Source organism: Chiloscyllium plagiosum, unplaced genomic scaffold (assembly GCF_037043375.1).
Source record: "Chiloscyllium plagiosum isolate Xiang-an unplaced genomic scaffold, Cpla_swu_hap1 HiC_scaffold_26, whole genome shotgun sequence".
Classification (NCBI taxonomy): domain Eukaryota; kingdom Metazoa; phylum Chordata; class Chondrichthyes; order Orectolobiformes; family Hemiscylliidae; genus Chiloscyllium; species Chiloscyllium plagiosum.
In genome coordinates, this window is record NW_028270164.1 from 42,489,748 (window position 1) to 42,508,489 (window position 18,742).

The 18,742-nt window shown below is 39.9% G+C and overlaps 1 protein-coding gene across 10 annotated transcripts in view; it reads right to left on the bottom strand.

The window, feature by feature from the left end:
- anks1aa (ankyrin repeat and sterile alpha motif domain containing 1Aa) overlaps window positions 1-18,742 on the bottom strand; it is a 355,860-nt gene that overhangs the window by 174,810 nt on the left and 162,308 nt on the right. The window lies entirely within an intron of this gene.

Below are 18,742 nucleotides of genomic sequence, written 5' to 3' on the forward strand. Positions count from 1 at the left end.
AATTTGGAATTCCCTGTATTTGCAAAAGATCCCAAGGCATTTCTTACTTATGCAGGACAACATTTACATACAGTTGAGAGACCTGGGGGGTCTGACGGATCCCGATCGTACTTGAGCAGAAAATCAGTGGTCTTTCCTCATTCAGCCTTCACAGCAGCTGCCTCAACCGCAGCACGTAGTCCTGGGCCTGGAATGTGCCAGTCGCAACACTCAGTGGAGGTCAACTCCTTACTCTGAAAGACTAACAAGTTTTGAACAGACCAAAGTGTCTTTCACTGAATTGATGGTCCTTCAGGGGAGCAGACAGTAGAGCACAGAGTCATGTATCATTGACAAAACCACTGCATCCCTCTCCAGACTTTCTTTGCAAATACACATTCCAGAAGGAGATGTGTGCCAGTCTCTTCACGCCTGCAGTCGCTTCGAGGGCAGCATGTCATGTCAGAGACAGTCTAGGTGTACATGAAAGATCTCACAGGTAGTGCCCTTTTCACCACCAGTGAAGCAACGTCGTGGTACTTGTTGGAAAGCACTACAATGAGACATTCTGGCAAATGACTCTGCGAAGGGATCAACTCTCTCCTTTTGCTGCAGAGGTTTGAGGATGTTACACACTGACATTGCCTGTTGGACTTGTGGTCAAAGGTGATTTTCTTTACAAATTTTTCCATGAGGCACAGATGATACACTACTAAGACCATTTTGCTGCTATTTGGCCAGGCCCATCCTTTGTAAGGACAGGTAGAAATTCAGTATGCAGAGACACTCCGTTTACACACGGAGAGTCTACGCACAGCTTGATGCAAGGACAGAGAAAGGTGGCCATCCAGATGAGGGATGTTCATTTCCTCCTCCATTATCACGGTGTCCCTTCTGACGCAGTCCATCTTTGATCTCCAGATGAAATGGAAGATGGCTCAGGTCACTGCAGTGACGCAGGCTTAGGGAATAGGCCAGACCTGTGCCACACACAGCAACAATGAGAGTTACTCACACCTGATGACTAGATTTGTATCTGCAATGCAGAGGGCACGGTGCTCTCATCTGCCCAGATTCCATCTCACCTTGGTAATACATTCATCCTGAAATTTGGCACATGCCCCAGTCCCTCCGAACCACATAAGTAACATCTTCAAATAGTCTGACCTAACTGTGAAGGGATAAAGGATTGGTCAATCCAGTTCCCAAAGAACATGGTCTATTCTTACCTTGGCTCCTGAGGCTACTTTGAACTGGTCGCAGGTGCTCATCAATCCAGCCACTATCTTTGTATAACATTGGTTGCATATTCAAAAAGATAGTCAACCAGCTCACGTCTGACATAATGTCCCATTAGCAACATTTATAGAGTCATAGAGATGTACAGCATGGAAACAGACCTTTCAGACCAACCTGTCCATGCCGACCAGATATCTCAACCCAATCTAGTCCCATCTGCCAGCACCCAGCCCATATCCCTCCAAACCCTTCCTGTTCATATACCCATCCAAATGCCTCTTAAATGTTGCAATTGTACCAGCCTCCACCACATCCTCTGGCAGCTCATTCTTTTGAGCCGAGATGATTAATTTTTAATGTGTCAGCCATTAACTCTCGAATGCTCTGTCCTCCATCTCAACGCAGAAAAGGATCTGGTCACCACTGTAGGAATACTGTCATCTCTGTTGAGCTCTCTGTAAACTTTAAATTTTCATGGATGGAATGTGGCTTCACAGATGCAAATTTACAACTACTTCATGGATAGTAAATAATAGTAATAATAACAGTGGCAAAAACAAAGGCGAATATTAAGAGTTTGAGAGTCCATTCATATTCTAACAACAGGAGGGAAGTACAGATTTGTGACCCTGCAGTTTGAATTAAGCAGACAGGACATCATTTCAAAGTTCATAAAATGCTGAAATGTAGTAAACAATGAGGAGAATAGTGACAGATTTCATAAGGAGATGAACAAACATGATTAAACAGATCAACGTGTTAATTTTAATTTATCACGCAGAGAAGTGTGAAATGGTTCGTTTTCATATAAAGGAGGAGGATACAAAGTCAACAGTACAAATTTCAAGGTGGAGAAAATAGTATGACCTGGGGATGTATGCATTCAAATCTTTCATAGCAACATATTGAGGTTGTTAAAAATGTTTATGGCCTTTAATATTAGAGTACAAAACATGGTTATTCTCTAAAACTTCATACCATTGGTTAGGCCTCAGCTGAAGTGTTCAGTTATGGGCAGCAAACTTTAGAAAAAAATAGTGAGGCCTTGGAAAAATTGTACAAGAAATTTATCAGAATGGTACCAGAAATATGGGGAACTTCAGTTATGTAAGGTGATTGAAGAATTTGGTGTAGTTGATCCCAGAGCAGAGATGGTTAAGAGGAGACAGAGATGTTCAAAATAGTGAATTATTTTGAGAGAATAAATGAAGTTACACTGTTTCCAAAGGCAAAAAGACCAGTCAACATAAATCAAATCAAAGCAACTAGACTGATTAGGGTATTTGGGAAGGCAAGGACTGATTAGGGATTGTGCATGGGAAATCATGTCTCACAAACTTGATTGAGTTTTTTGAAGAAGTAATGAAGAGGATTGATGAGGGCAGAGCGGCAGATGTGATCTATATGGATTTCAGAAAGGTGTTTGATGCGTTTCCCCATGGGAGATCGATTAGCAAGGTTAGATCTCACGGAATACAGGGAAGCTAGCCATTTGAATACTGAACTGGCTCAAAGGTAGAAGACAGAGGGTGGTGGTGGAGGGTAGTTTTTCAGACTGGAGGCCTGTGACCAGTGGAGTGCCACAAGGATCTACTTTTTCTCATTTACATAAATGATTTGGACATGAGCAAATAAGAGGTACAGTTCGTAAGTTTGCAGATGATACCAAAATTGGAGGTGTAGTGGACAGCAAAGAGGGTTACCTCAGATTACAACAGGAGCTTGACCAGATGGGCAAATGGGCCGAGACGTGGCAGATGGAGTTTAATTCAGATAAATGCGAGGTGCTGCATTTTGGGAAAGCAAATCTTAGCAGGACTTATACACTTAATGGTAAGGTCCTAGGGAGTGTTGCTGAACAAAGAGACCTTGGCGTGCAGGTTCATAGCTCCTTGAAAGTGGAGTCGCAGGTAGATAGGATAGTGAAGGTGGCGTTTGGTATGCTTTCATTTATTGGTCAAAGTATTGAATGCAGGAGTTGGGAGGTCATTTTGTGGCTGTACAGGACATTGATTAGGCCACTGTTGGAATATTGCGTGCAATTCTGGTCTCCTTCCTAACCGAAAGATGTTATGAATCTTGAAAGGGTTCAGAAAAGATTTACAAGGATGTTGCCAGGGTTGGAGGATTTGAGCTAAAGGGAGAGGCTGAACAGGCTGGGGTTGTTTTTCCTGGAGCGTCAGAGGCCAAGGGGTGACCTTATAGAGGTTTACAAAATATGAGGGGCAAGGATAGGGTAAATAGGCAAAGTCTTTTGCCTGTGGTTGGGAAGTCCAGAACTAGAGGGCATAGGTTTAGGGTGAGAGGGGAAAGATATAAGAGAGACCTCAGATGCAACTTTTTCACAGAGGGTGGTACGCGTATAGAATGAGTTGCCAGAGAAAGTGGTGGAGGCTGGTACAATTGCAACATTTGAGAGGCATTTGGATGGGTATATGAATAGGAAGGGATTGGAGGGATATGGGCCGGATGCTGGCAGGTGGGACTGGATTTGGGTTGGGATATCTTTTCGGCATGGACAGGTTGGACCGAAGGGTCTGTTTCCATGCTGTACATCTCTATGACTCTATGACTAGCAAAACCTCATAGGTTTTTTATTTTAAAATTTCAATGGTTATCATCAGGAATGCACTACTCAAAAAGGTAGTGGAAGCCAATTTAGTTGCAACTTTCCAAAAGGAGCAAAAACAAATATGTGAAAAATTGCAGTTGTCTGGAGTCAAAGCCAGAGTGTTGGACTAATTGGATACTTCTTTTAAAAGTGGTACAATGGGCAGAACAGCTACCTTCAGTGCTATTACATTCTAGAATTTTATGATCACCTCCAAGGTAAATTTGTTTAATTTTAAAAATATGGAAGGGCAAGAATATAATCTGTTTTGCTGCCAAAATAGCCCCAAGGACTTAACTATTTTAAGAAACCTATCTGTATGATGATCAATTACTGTACAAGAAACAAGCTCATTCAGTCAGGTCATTTCAGCAAACAATGATAAGTACCTCTATATGTAATTAGTTTTCTATAAGGAAAGACAGAAAACACAGCTTAGATTGCATTGTAAAGAATCAGGGGATTTAAATGACCAAAAAAATCAATATCAGTTCAAATCCCACCATGTCAACTGGGGACTTGAAATTCATTTAAAGAAATAAATCTGAGTTAAAAAGCTAGTCTTCGATAATGTTCACCACAAAACTACCAAAGTTCCATAGAAAATTCAGTGAGTTCCTAATGCCCTTTAGGTGAGCAATTCTGATCATCTTAACAAGTCTATGCTGTGTGTTACTCCAGGCCTATTGTAATATTGTTGACTTAACTGCTCTCTGAGATGGGCGAAAATGAGGACTGCAGGTGCTGGAGATCAGAGTCAAGATTACATTGGTGCTGGAAAAGCACAGCAGGTCAGACAGCATCCGAGGAGCAGGAAAATAGACGTTTTGGGCAAAACAAAATCAAAAATTGCTGGAAAAACTCAGCAGGTTTGATAGTGTCTGTGGAAAGAAAACAGTAATGTTTCAAGTCCAGTGGCGACTCAAGAAATTCAGAACAATGTTGATTTTCCCACTGCTCTCTGAAATGCTCTAGCCAACAATTCAGTTGTGTCTAAACTGTTCCAAAAACCAATAATGAAACCAGACCATTTGGTTTCAACTTAGGCACAACGCGGCACGGTGGCACAGTGGTTAGCACTGCTGCCTCACAGCGCCAGAGACCCGGGTTCAATTCCCGACTCAGGCGACTGACTGTGTGGAGTTTGCACGTTCTCCCCGTGTCTGCGTGGGTTTCCTCCGGGTGCTCCGGTTTCCTCCCACAGTCCAAAGATGTGCAGGTTAGGTGAATTGGCCATGCTAAATTGCCCTTAGTGTTAGGTAATAAGGGGTAAAAGTAGGGGTATGGGTGGGTTGTGCTTTGGCGGGTCGGTGTGGACTTGTTGGGCCGGAGGGCCTGTTTCCACACTGTAAGTAATCTAATCTAATCTAATCTAAAAAAAATGCACACTTAGCCTAGTTAACCCTGCAATTCCTACTCATGGAGATCTGGAGATTACTGCCAAAATTGAACAAGTTTTCCTCCCACAGGCTAGTAAAACAAGAGATTTACATTCTTAAATTCCAAGAATCAACTCCTAAAACTGATGTCCCAGACTTCTCCATCACCATCCCAGGGCAGGATTGATCCTCAGGCAGTGCAGGGATACAACCCACACAGCAGCTGTCTCTCTACATCATATACCAGCCATCTAGCTGATGGAGCCCTAACCTTATCATTGCATAGGTATTGGCAGGATGGACCCAACAGAGCTGGTGACGAGGTCATAACACAACTAGGAAAGATGTTTCTGACAATCCTGAAGCACTAACAACACCAGAACCACATAAAAGCATTAGGTCCACATGGGCAAGAAAATGTCCAAATGATTATCATCTACCACCTTCCCTCAGTTAAGATCCATGCCAAACACCACTTTGAAGAAGCACTGAGTGTTGCTGGTTACAGAATGTTCTCTGGCCGTGCAATCTTAATATCGGTTGCCAAAAGTGATTTGGTAGAACTCAGCAGGTTGAGGACAGAAGAATACAGCTGACACACAGGGTTGTCACAGGTGGAAACCAAATTGAGATGAAAACCTACTTAACCTCATCTTCACTAAAACAATCTTTCATGAATGCATGCGTCTGTCTATGACGCTGTTGGTAAAATGACAAATACTAATCGTTCTCAAAACAAAGTCTAATCTTCACAGTAGGGGTTGATTGTAACATCTAGTTAACATCATGCTAAATGGATCGATTCAGAACAGATCTAGCAATGCAAACAAAGCACCCATGAGGCCTTCAGTAAAACTGAATTGTATTCCACCACAACTTATCACCTCACAATCTTACATATCCACTATCATTAACATTAAGCCATTGGTTCAATAACAAATATAGCAAGAGCTACACCAGGCATACTTGAAAATGAGGCATCAATCCGGTAAATCACAGCACAGGACCACAGGCATGATAAACAGAAGTAGAAAATCATAAATATAACAAAGCAATCCAACAACCAACAGATCACAGCAACACTCTGCAGCACTGCTATATCTAAATCAAAATAGTGGTGGGCAATTGACTAACTAACAGAAGACAAGTCCACAAACATTCCAATCTTCAATGATGGAGGAGTCCTCTCATGAGTGCAAAGACAAGGTTGAAGCATTTGCAACAATCTTTAATGAGAAAGGCTAACTGCATGTTCTAAAGAGTCGTCACAGGACCTGAAATGTTACTGTTTTCTCTCAACAGATGCTGTTAAACCTGCTGAGCTTTTCCAGCAATTTTTGATTTTGATTCTGTATTTCTCATTCATAGGACTTGTTGGGGGATGATTCTTGTGCTGATCAGAACATTGCTTCTTAGTCTTCATTCGCCAGATGCTTTCATTGGTTTGCAGGAGGTAAAAGTTCATACTTATAAAAGGGGGGAGAGAGAAAGAGAGAGAGAGAGAGAGAAAACGAAAAAGAAAGATTCCACACAGCTCACTGTTGAACTCCGAACTTGCTCCGGACTGAAATACAGGTCACTTCTAAAACATGACCACTTTGGCCTGAAGTCTCATCTGTTTACATATAAACAAAAAGGCCTCTCGATACCTTTTAATCTCTGTTCCAAACTAGTCTAATTGAAGCCTGACCTATATACGAACCCTCTGAAGAAAATCAAGGACACAGTATCCTTGAGAAAAGGAACAGCTTTCAGAAAAGAGGACCAGCTTTGTGACAGCTGGCTGAATCTGTATGTGGATATACACCTGTACCTTTTCTTTTTACTACTGCTTGAATCAGCAGCTGTGGGAACAGTACTTAAAATGAGCACCAAGTTACGTACTTTCTAAAACATGAAATATTCCCTTCAGCAATTCGTAGCTTTAAAACCTGTCTTTTCCTATTTCAGTTGACAATAAAAATACAGAAAAATAAAACCAGTCTTTACAAGGCAATATTTAATCCAAGTCCTCCCAATAAAATTGAATCATTGTGAATCAGGAGAGAAAAGTCTGCACTGTTTCAACCCATACCTTCATCAAATGAAAATGGTTATGGCTGCTGTACACCAATCAACTTAGCATGAGGACACTTGCTTGAGTTATTGAGGGCAGTGTTTTAAGACCAACAGTCTTCAGCTGTTTCAACAAAATTTCTTCCAGCGTAAGGTTAGCACGGGGATGATGTACAGTGGTGATTACGCAAAGTGTGTCTGTTTCATTCACAACTCTTAAGATACTGAAGTAATCCTCATGCAATAAGACCTGGTTAACATACAGATTTGGTCTAATAAGTAGTTAGTGCAATGTGGAATTCACAGGAGTGATTGAAAGTGAGCATGTCCAATAAGTGAGAATCTGAGCCATTCCACTGACTTTCAAAGGCATGAGTGTTATTGAATCTTGCACTACCAAGGTCCTCACCACAACTTGAACTGGTCCAGCCACATAAATACTGTAGTTATGAGAGCAAACCTTTAGACACCGATCTTAATATTTCCTTCTGTACCAAATGTTGTCTTATAACATTCCTGCAAAGTACTCTGGAATGTTTTACAATGTTATGATTTAACAATAACTCGCTTATAGGGTACACCAGCAATTCCATAGGGTTTTCAGCGCTGAATGACCCAGTGATACGGAGGAAAGTATTTTGAAGCAGGCGGAGTCTGAGTCAGACATGCATTGTGCAGTTGCATTAACTCTGAATTATTGCTGGCATTGGGAGTGTCAGTTCTGCAGTCAAGGGACATCTTGGCAATAACCAATTTGTTTCTCCGTGTTTCGACTCATCAAGTTTTTTTTAAAAGCCTCATTCAAATGCACATAAGCAGCTTTTCACATAATCCTACGCACCTCTTACAGAACTAAAATATTAAACTAAAACCAATTCTTCCCTTCTTAATACACAATACAAACTAAACTTAAAGCTATATATAGTTCTGTCCATTTTGGAACCCATTCTTCCAAATCATATTAACTTATATGATGAACTTCATCACAATCTGGTGATGCTTTCTATCTGAGTCATGTGTCAATTATGTAAAAATTATGTTATTTACTTGATCATTCCAAAGAATTATAAATTAATTTTATTTTACTTGCTATCTTTACAAAGCCATAACCAGAGTTGCTAATTGAAAAACCCCTTTTTACCCCTTCCTGAAAAGTCTTGGCAAATGGTTATCTCAGAATAGTTGTAAAGTAGTGAAATTTGGTTTAAGTAGGAATTGGGTGCAAATGGGGAAGAAGGTGCTGCTTTTTTGCTTTCAGTATTGTAGTTGTCCATATCACAGTGAATATTTATTTCAAGTTAAATATATACACTATAATTAAAATGGAATGAGACAATATTGTATACATACATTGACATGCCATAAGAAGTTGACATGCCACAACTGCAGCCATAGGAAAGGCTACATACAGCACTGTAATTCTGGACAATTACATTTACAGTAAATGCCTGCATCTCAAACGGCGTCACCTCAGAATTATTGAAGTGCAACTCAAAAACATAAACAACATAGGCATTAAGCATGGGGAAAAGTTACCTGAACATTTTAATCCAGGAGGCCAGTCATACGCCCAGGTTGGAGAATGGTCTGTTTAGTGGTTATGACATGAAGGGTGTAACTGCAAATCAGGTAGGTTAAGGGCAACCCATGTGCAGTTCCGGAGGAGCCTCTGCCTCTGTTCATAACCAAAACTGCCTCTCGAGGTGAGAGCAAATTATTCACGATTTAAGAGAAACTGGCCGTGGCATCATGGTACAAGAGACCATTCAAGTTTGTAGAGTGAAAAGAAATACCATAGTAACATAGTACCATAGTTATGGGATAGATATTGTCTTGTGCAGCTGAGAATAATTTGAGCTATGATAATCGGATGGTTACCCTACCTCCATGAAAGAACCAATTACAAAGGTAAAATGAGGAATAAAGAACTGTTGAGGATGTTTGAGAACTAAACTAAACTGCAAACTAAACAGAATTGTAAAGGTAATAAATTCTGGATTATACCAGAGTAACATGTAAATTGGCATAGGATCGAACAGTTCAGAGAGGTAAATGCATGGCTGAAAGAGTGGTGTGAAAAACAGGATTTTCAATTCATTGGACACTAACATTTGTACTTGGCTAAGAAGGAGTTGTTCCACTGGGACAGGTTGCATCTAAATTGGGTTGGACCATTGGCCTTGTAAATTGTGTAATGAAGATTGTAGTTACAATATTCATCTAAAAAGGGGGAGGTCAAAGGGAAAGCGATAATTCAAGAGGAAGCTTATGAATCTAAAGAGAAAAGTCAAGGTCACAGAACAGTGTAGCAATCTAGGCAAAGATAAAGAGACTATGTGACAGGAAAGATACAATATTTAATGGTACTAGCATGTCTGGTTAAGGTCAAATGGGGAAATTCGTCAAAGTTAAAATAAAAATAAAAATAAACCTTTTTTTGAAATACAGGAAGTATCCAGATAGAGATAATTGGGTTTTATCTAATGACCATCACAGACACGATTGTGTGGTGACCAAAACTGGGCGTGAAATATTCTAAGGTACTTGTTTCAAAAAAAAATTGAAAAGGGGTGGGGATCCCCTTGATAGCGCAAGATGATGCGAGTACCAGTGGTAGGAAAGATCTTGGTTTAGCAGAGCAGAAATTAGAATTAGCATGAGTGGAGATTAGGAATAGCAAGCATCAGAAAACAATTGTGACAGTAATTATCCAGTTGAATACGGCACTAATCAAGAAGAAAGACAGGTTTATACAAAGGTGATGCGATAACTATGGAGAATAATTTAAAAAAAACCTAGTCATATCAAATAGGCAGAAGCAATCTGGAATGGATTTGAGAAAGTTTCCCAGAACAATGTGCAGTGGATTCAACCAGGAAAGCTGTATTTTTCATCTAGTCTTTAGTAACGAAATGGAGTTATTTTGTAATCTCATCATACAGGATCACCAGAGAAAGAATCAGAAACTCAAATTCAAAACGGAATTACTGTACTTAAATAAAGTCAATGACAAGGAGCAAGATGGTGGTGCAGTGGTAATATCCAGAAGCTAAGACTAATTCTCAAGAGGTATGGATTCACAACAGCTGTCAAATTTAATTTGATTAATACAATCTGAAATGTAAAACGTGTCTCAGTAATGGTGATCCATGAAATGTTCAACAGTCGTAAAAAAACCCATCTGGTTTATTACTATCATTCACATAAGTAAATTTGTCATTCTTATCTGGTCTGGCCTGCAGAAGCACAGCAAATTTTAAATGCTCTCTTCCAAGGAATAAATGCCAGCCATGACAGTAACTCCCATGTCTCATTAAAGCATAAAGAAAAGGCAGCCTTGGACTAAATGAAATTAATTTAGTAGCACATAGAAGCAACATATTTATTGAGACTTAAGGTGGAACTTATATCAATGATTTGACGTTGAAACAGTGAAGATTAAGTTCAGTAAATGGAGGGACAGAAAAGGAGTTCAATGATTTGATGTTGAAACAGTGAAGATTAAGTTCAGTAAATGGTGGGACAGAAAAGGAGTTCAAAGGGATTGTAGGATGAAGGTAGGTAAATGTGACTTGAATAAATTGCTCACTTGGAAGGCAAATGCCTCCACGAACCAGTTGCAGGATGTGGCCAAGTAACTTTTATGTATTGCGACCACAAGCAACACAGAATAACCCATGACCAGCTAAAGCTATTGTTTCTACCCTTCAGAATCAACCATTTCTGCCATGGGTGTCATATCCCATGATACCTTTCCGAATAAAATTTTGAATATCTCAGCATCTAATGCCTTTTGATGGAGTCTTTCAATTTTTTATGTGATTTCACTCTGAAATGGCTGGATTTAAAAGAAATTTGCCTGCTGTTCTCTACTACCATCAAGAGGAAATTGTTTCTTTCAATGTACCCTATCTAACCTTTGCATAATTAGAAATTCACATTTTGGAGAGCTTTCCACTCCAAAACAACATATTTCCTCCCCCAGCAATAACCCACTTCCAGATAATAAAGGTGAAACATTAGCAATCAGCTAGATTACTAGATTCAACTGACTGATAACAGCAACACTTCTTGATAACTGCAGTTAAGATGAAAATTAATGGCTGTGAAATTAAAAATGTATCAGTATATCAAGCCCCATTGATATTACTGCTACCACACATGTCCATGTCATACAAAGATCCCTCTCACAGCAGTTTTGTATCACACCAAGAAAAAATGGAATCTACTTTATCCAACAATTACTTTACAAGCAGACCAAAGCGATCAGAAACATCCAAGATTGATATTAAAATATAAGTTTTATCTTTTTAAAGTGTAACAGATCTGCTATTTATCAAATGCATCCATATTAAATGCCTCATGTAGATAGCTGATTCAATGGTAATCGCAAAGATGATCATATCACACCACTACCACTGAATGTTTAAAAGAATGGAATTGTAAAATTGGAATAAATCACAATGCATGCATTTCATCAAGTATAAAATATCTCTAGAAAATCAGGCTTCTCACAATGAAATATGTACAGTAAAGTGTACTAGAAAATGTGCACAATATTTCTGGTTATTTGTAAATATTTAAATATTCTTTATTGGTCGATATACCATCTTTAACTGCAGGCAGTCATAAACATTCCAGGATTTTGATTATGGTTAATTTGTTATACAGGTGACTTGCCACTGTGCAATTTTAAAAATCTATGTTTAATGGTACGCCTTTACACAAACAGAGAGCATTTTCTTGGCGACAAGCAAAGAATCATATGATTAACACACTTTGCTTTGTTATTGTGAATGCACTTAACAAATATATTATAAACTGAACACCTGAATTTTGCTTCAAGGCACCTCTAATTATTTCTCACTGCAGTAAATTATGATTTCACAATTAGTGCATCTACACATTTCAGTACACCCACAACTTACATTATTCAAACTAAAAATCAATGTAATTTTGAAGGAAGATTACTGAGTGCTTTATGAGATAGTCTTTTTGAACTGCATTTTATTGTATTTGTGTGTGATTTGATTTCTTTTGAGGATAAAAAACTTCCCTGTTGCCACATTTCCGCCACATAGAATCTTCTTGAGAATCTGATAAACATTTATTGACTTCTATCCAAATGACAAAAAAAAAATTAGAAATGGTCTAAATGTGAACAGTTGTTGACAACTGACATTACAGACTTGGCTCAATCATATGATCAGAGGAACTTAAAGTAAGCCATTTGATCTCTTGAGCCTGGTCTACCATCTATCAAGTTCCTGGTTGACCTCACTGTGGCCCAACTCCTCTGCCTGCTCCACAGAACCCCAACTCCCTTATCAATTAGAAATCTGTTTAGCATAGCCTTGATTATAATCAACTAAGCCCTGGCTGATCTCTGCCTTGCACCTCCAATTAACTGCCTTTGCTTCAAATCCCATGACATCCTTCCCTAATATAAATCTGTCCATCTCAGCGTGGTAACGCCTTTTGAGGGAGTGTTCTAAATTTTTGTGTGATTTCACTCCAAAATGGCCAAATTTTTGAAGATTTTTGTATCCTGTTCTCTACTCCAAGAAAGGATTATTTCTTCGTATATACCCTATCTAACCGTTTCATAATTATAAAATCATATACCAGTTCCTTTGAGATAAAGGCCAGTATCACATTCATATTTTGATTATTTGTTGTTCCTTGTGCACTACATTTTAGTGAATTGTATAAATCTCTTTACTCAGCAGCAGTTCTGAGTCTCTCAATTCTGAGAGAGATCCGAAGTGGATGCCTTCATCTTTGGCCTACATTTTGTTCATACGATCAATATCCATTTGAAACGTCCTGTTCCCCTCGCTCTATCCTTTTGCATCTCATAATTTTAGTGCCATCTGCAAACTCCAATATACAACTCTACTGCTTTATCCAAATCATTAATACGCTTGGTTGAGGTCCAAATACAAATCCTGAAGGAATTCTACTTTCACACATAAAACTACATTTCCTTTATTATTACTCTGCCTCCTATCATCCAAACAGTTCTGAACACATTGTACCAGACTCAAACATAAATTGCTTCATTTTCTACAGCTGCTGCCAGATCTGCTGAGTCTCTAACATTCTCTTCATTTGCTTTTGTTTTCTCTAAGGTTAAGAGTAAGGAATGATTTAATTGAAATCTATGAGATCCTGAATGGTCTAGACAAAGGACTAGATTACGATTAGATTAGATTACTTAGTGTGGAAACCGGCCCTTCGGCCCAACGAGTCACACCGACCCTCCGAACAGCAACCCACCCAGACCCAGTCCCCTACATTTACCCCTTCACCTAACACTACGGGCAATTTAGCATGACCAATTCACCTAACCTGCACATTTTTGGACTGTGGGAGGAAACCGGAGCACCCAGAGGAAACCCACGCAGACATTGGGAGAATGTGCAAACTCCACACGGAGGCGGGAATTGAACCCAGGTCTCTGGCGCTGTGAGGCAGCAGTGCTAACTACTGTGCCAAAGTGCAGCCCAATGCGGAAAGAATGTTTACTCTTGTGGATGAGTCCAGAACCAGAGAGATATTTCTAAAATTAGGAATCACCCTTTAAAGAACAAAGATGAAGGGAAATATTTTCTCTAAGGTTGCGTAATTTTGGAATGCTGATTCAGAAGGTGGTGGAGACAGGCTACTGATTATTTTTAAGGCAGAGGCATAAAGATTCCCACTTGACAACAGAACCAAGGATGGCCACACGATTTCAACTACCGCGGCCACTGTTTTGCAGAATATGGGTACACCAATACTGAACACAGCGGGGAACAGCAACAGCAAATCGATTCACATATTCCTATTTACATAGAACAATGAGTCATTGTTGTAAATGTTAGCAAATTAAATGTTCTAGACTTAAGAGAGTTCACATGGGAAAGTCAATATATGAACGGTGTCAGACATTTAAACAGATATTTCATAATACTCAGCAAAAATTTATTATGGTCACACAGAAGGATACACGGAGGAGTCACAGAGTCATAGAGTACTACAGCACACAGACTGACCTTTTGGCCCAAACTGGTCCATACCGAACCAAAACGTCCATCCATGCTAACCCTATTTCTCTGCATTTGACCCACATCTTCTAATCCTTTCCTATCCATGTATTTGTCCAAATGCATTTTAAATGTTGTTAACGTACCTGCCTCAAACACTTCCACTGGCAGCTCATTCCATATGCATACCACCCTGTGTCAAAAACAAATACCCCTCAGGTTCCTTTTTATTCTTTCACCTCTAACTTTAAACTGATGCCCTCTAGTCCTCGATTCCCCAACCCTGGGAAAAAGCCTGACTCCATTCACCCTATCCATGCCTCTCATGATCTCATTTTCTGTAAGATCCCCCTTAGTCTCCTAAGGAAAAAAGTCCTAGCTTGTCCAAACTCTCTCTATAATGCAGATATTGAGTGCAGGCAGCATACTTGTAATTTTTTTCTGCACTCTTTCCAGTTTAATAACATCCTTCCTATAAAAAGGTGACCAAACTGAACACACTTTTCCTAGTTCAGCCTCACCAACATCCTGTATAACTGCAACATAACTTCCCAACTTTTATACTCAATACCCTGACTGATGAAAGTCAATGTGCCAAAAGCCTTCTTCACTGCCCTACCTACCTGCAACTCTACTTTCAGAGAACTGTGAACCTGAACTCCCAAGATCCTCCTGTTCCACTACACACCTTAAGGCACTACCATTCATCATGAAACTCCTACCTTGATTTGACTTTCCAAAATGCAACGCCTCACCACTTATTGATATTAAACTCCATTTGCCAATTCTTGGCCCAGCTGATCAAGGTCCTGCGACAATTTTTCACTGCATCACTGTGTGCAATACAGCCTATTTTAGTGTCCTCTGCAAACTTACTAAACATGTCTTGTATGCTCATCCAAATCATTGATAAAGATAATAAATAGTAATGGGCCCAGTACCAACCTCTAAGGCACTCCACTAGTCACAGGCTTCTGGTCCAACAAGTATCCTTCCATGATGACCCTCTGCTTCCTACCATCAAGCTAATTTTGTATCCAATTTGCCAGCTCACCCTGGATTCCATGCAATCTAACCTTCCAGAGCAGCCTACCATGTGGAACCTTATCAAAGGCCTTACTGTAATCCATATAAATTACAACTATCGCCCTACCCTCATCAACTTTCCTGGTCACTTCAAAGAACTCTAACAAATTTGAGAGGGATGATCTCCCATTCACAAAGCCATGCTGATCAAACTTTGTCTTTCCAATTCATGTGTATCTTATCTCTCAGAACCTTATCAAGTAACTTAGCCACCACAGATATTAAGCTTACTGGTCTACAGTTCCCTGGCTTTTCTTTGCAGCCCTTCTTGAATAATATCACAACATCTGCTACCCTCCAGTCTTGTGGGACCTCACCTGTGGCTAACAATGATGTAAAAATATCAGCCAGGACTCCTACAATTTCTTCTCTAGCCTCTTGCAGCGTTCTTGGATATTTCTCAGGACCAGGAGATTTATCCACCTTCATACATTTTATACATCCAACACATCCTCTACTGTGATATGGACTATCCCCAAGATATCACCACTAACTTCCCCAAGTCGTCTCCATGTCTTTCTCCATGGTAAACACAGAGGAGGAATGTTCATTGAGAACCTTGCCCATCTCCTGCGGTTGTACACATACATGTCAACTTTGGTCATTCTTTATCCTTTAATATACTTAAAGAATCTCTTTAGATTCACTGTAATCTTCTCATCCAAGGTTATCTCGTTCCCTCTTTCGCCCTCCTGATCTCCTTCAGTAAACTTCTGCAGGAGGCTGACAAACTTAACAAGTTTAGTTTAAAAAGGTCAAGGACCATATCTAATCAAAAACTAAGGCAAAGTGGAAAAAAAAAATCAGTGATAGGCCAAAAAATTGCCAATTTTCTTTAGTAACCAATAGCGGATGACTAAAATGCAAACGAGGGAGACACTTGATTATGAAAATAATCTGGCAAAAAATATACTAACAGAAGAGATGTAAAAGAGTAGCTAACGTAAGTGTGTGATTCTTAGAAGATGCAACTGGGGAATTAATAATGGGAAACAGAAAATGGCAGATAATTTAAACTGATATTTTGTAGTATTCACAATGAAGGACACAATGAATATCACAAAAATAACAAATACGCAAAAATAACAAATACGCTACCGTGGGCGGCACGGTAGCACAGTGGTTAGCACTGCTGCTTCACAGCGCCAGAGACCCGGGTTCAATTCCCGCCTCAGGCGACTCTGTGTGGAGTTTGCACATTCTCCCCGTGTCTGCGTGGGTTTCCTCCGGGTGGTCCGGTTTCCTCCCACAATCCAAAAATGTGCAGGTTAGGTGAATTGGCCACGCTAAATTGCCCGTAGTGTTAGGTGAAGGGATAAATGTAGGAGAATGGGTCTGGGTTGGTTACGCTTCGGCGGGTCGGTGTGGACTTGTTGGGCCGAAGGGCCTGTTTCTACACTGTAAGTAATCTAATCTAATCTAATCTAATCCTAATGTGAGGAATGATCGTGTAACAGTGTTTATCATGAGGGACAAAGTTTTGAAAAGCTAATGGGACTGAAGACAAACAAGCCGCCAGGATCTGACAGCCTGTATTGAAGGATTAAAGGACTTCATTAGAAATAGTGGAGACACTGGTCAAAATATTCCAGAACTCTCTGGATTCTGGAAGGTTCAAGCATGTTGGAAAACACAAACAACACACCTCCAATCATTAAAGAAGGGAGACTGAAAGCAGTAAACTTCAGGTTGGTTACCCGAACATCATTTGCTGGAAAAAGTCCACTATTAAGAAAGAAATAGCAGGACATTTAGAAAAACAACGCAACCAGAGGCAACATGATTTTATGAAAGGGAAATCATGTTTGATGAATTTTCTGGAGTTCCTTGAAAAAACAAGCAAAGTTGATTAGGGGAACAAGGAGATCTGGTGTATTTGGATTTCCAGAAAGCATTCAATAAAGGTAACATATCAAAGGTTATTCCACATGATTTGAGTTCATGGCATTAAAATAATGTATTAATGTGGATAGAGGATTCACACAGCAGGCCAAGTCAGGATGAATAGATCTTTTTCAGGTTGGAAAGACGTAATTATTGAAGTGCCACAAGGATCAATCTTAGGGCCTCAACTATTTGTTATCTACATTAATAATTTGGAGCCGGGGCAGTGGGGGCAGAGTGTCATTTGATTTGCTGATGATGCACAAATCCATGGGAGAGCATGTTGTAACAAGGTCATTACATATCTTTAAAGGGATGCAGATAGATCGAGTGAATGGTCAAATCCTTGACAGCTGGAGTTAACATCCGAAAGTTTGAAGACATACACTTTGGTAGGAAGAATCAGCACGTAAACTACTGTTTAGATAAAGAGAAACTCCAAAAAAAGTGCAGCACAGAGTGGTCTGAATGCTGTTGTGCACGAAGCACAAAATGTTCGCAAAATGGGTGTAACAAATAATTAAGAAGGCAAATGAAATTTTGGTCTTTATTGTTTGGAGTTCGAATTTAAGAAACAGGCTAGTCTTGTTACAATTGTTAGTGTTGGTGAGGACCCACCTGGAGTACTATGCACAGTTTCGGTCCCCATATTGAAGAAACGAAGGACTGGCATTGGAGACTATTCAAGAGAGCTTTATTATACTGCTTTCTGGGATGAAGCGACTGACTTCTCCAGAAAACAGGTTAGGCATTCATTTAGTAGATTTTAGAACAATGAGGGAGGATGTTACTGAAGCATATAAGATTCTTAGAAGGCTTGACAGGGTAGAGGTGGCATTTACATTCATTGGGGGGGGGGGGGGGGAATCTCAAACTAAGGCCATAGTTACAGAATAACGGCATTTCATTTTAAACTGAGCTGTAAGGGAATTTATTTTCCCAGACATGGTAAGTAACTGAAATCTCTGCCCCCATACAATTACGGAGGCTAGATCATTGAAAGTTTTCAAAGAGGAGGTTGAGGAAATATTTTGAAATATTGTAGAGTTGAGGACTGAGGAACTGACATGAAAGATGAGTCGAGACCTGACACAGAATAGCTACATCTTAATAAATGGTGGGTCAGACTTGAGAAGGCATTTTAACCCCTATTTCTTATGTTCTGAAGTGGATGTTTTTGCAGGAATTAATGCTAATGTCACAACAGCACCACTCAATCACATGTTGTGTGAGAAAACAAGGAGTTTACTCAAGCTTCAAAGGGAGCAGATGAATCTGTAGCAGCTCCATAAGGTCCTAGAAATTTGAGGAGAAAGTGAGGTCTGCAGATGCTGGAGATCAAAGTTGAAACTTTATTGCTGGAACAGCACAGCAGGTCAGGCAGCATCCAGGGAACAGGAGATTCGACGTTTCGGGCACAGGCCCTTCTTCAGGAATCAATCATTCCTGAAGAAGGGCCTGTGCCCGAAACGTCGAATCTC